The 1,251-nt window shown below is 48.4% G+C and overlaps 1 non-coding gene across 1 annotated transcript; it reads left to right on the top strand.

Annotated features, from left to right (window-relative positions):
* Positions 1-570: 570 nt before the first annotated feature.
* On the top strand, positions 571-642 carry trnae-cuc (transfer RNA glutamic acid (anticodon CUC)). Its single transcript has one exon. It is a non-coding gene; the product is annotated as a tRNA-Glu (tRNA).
* The last annotated feature ends 609 nt before the right edge of the window (positions 643-1,251 follow it).

Below are 1,251 nucleotides of genomic sequence, written 5' to 3'. Positions count from 1 at the left end.
TCCTTCATCACAGCATTTAACATCAGGACTGCTCCCAGATCAGCTCCATGACCTCATCCCTGCACCAGAGTACCGCCCAAGTTCATCAAAAACGGCCAAGCATAAATATATAATATGTATATAATGTGAACACACCTGTACAGGTGCGTTAACGTGCTTAATAATAGAGAATGAGTGAAGGGTGCGTTCAGAGTGGAGTGCAGTACCACAGTCAGGCCAGCAGGTGGGGCTTTCATTGGTGCTGTGTACCTAATTGCGGTATCTGTGCTCTGCCAGCAGAGGTCGTGCTTCCCCACCAATCTTCTCGGGTGTCTGAGTGGTGCCGCCATGTTTAGGTCGTAGCAGGAGGACGTAGGTTGGTACTTGGCAGTTCGGACGTAGCGAAAGTCACGTTATGAATGGAGGGCTGAGTTGGAGCAGAGGGGGGCAGGATCCTGGGGGTGGACTGTCTTTAGGGGGCTGAGGTGTCTGGTGGTCTTGGTGGACCCTCTGCATCTCAAGCTGAGACCACAGAGTCCTGTGTTCTTGAGTCATTGTCTATAGTCTCTGTTGTTGGAGAGCTCAGTGTGGTCCCTGATGGTCTAGTGGCTAGGATTCGGCGCTCTCACCGCCGCGGCCCGGGTTCGATTCCCGGTCAGGGAATGAGTTATTTAGAGGTTGAGGGAGAGGTGATCAGGTGGTCCACATGATGGTGGAGGTGATGAACTGTGAATCCATCATGGCTCCACTCTCACCCCCATTGTAGTGTTCTTGGTTCCCTCTGCCATGGCCCCATGTTGAAGGGTGACTGTCTCATTCAGGTTCAACCCTTTGTTAGACTCTATTAAGTCACTGACTCCCAAACTCTGTAATCCTCCTTAGTAGCTTTGGTTATTGATGATCTGCAATGGTTAGTGGGGGTGGAGCCTATCCCAGCAGCCCTCAGGTGAGGGGCGGGGTTTATCCTGGACAGGTCACCAGTCCATGGCAGGGCCAACACATAGAGACAGATTGATTATAAAAATGTTCATCCCCAGTTTGAAGTTAGAGACAGGATTTAAGTGTGGAAGGTTTTTGTATCTTCAATTTAATTCTGAGTGTTGTAAACTGTTTCTAACAAACTCTACTGTTCAACAGTCAAAATGTTTTCTAACCAAGCTGAATGCTCTCATATACTTTTTAAAGTTGAGTTTCTCTCACGTCCTCCTGAGATCAAAGACAGAATTCTAGGTACAAATAAATACACTATCAAAGCCCCCTGATGACATCATC

The sequence above is a fragment of the Aulostomus chinensis genome, chromosome 1, assembly GCF_037954235.1.
Source record: "Aulostomus chinensis isolate RoL2024-O1b breed Wild chromosome 1, RoL_Achi_v1.0, whole genome shotgun sequence".
In the NCBI taxonomy this organism is placed as follows: Eukaryota; Metazoa; Chordata; class Actinopteri; order Syngnathiformes; family Aulostomidae; genus Aulostomus; species Aulostomus chinensis.
The sequence above is the reverse complement of the archived record's forward strand: the minus strand, read 5'-3'. Positions and strand labels throughout refer to the sequence as shown.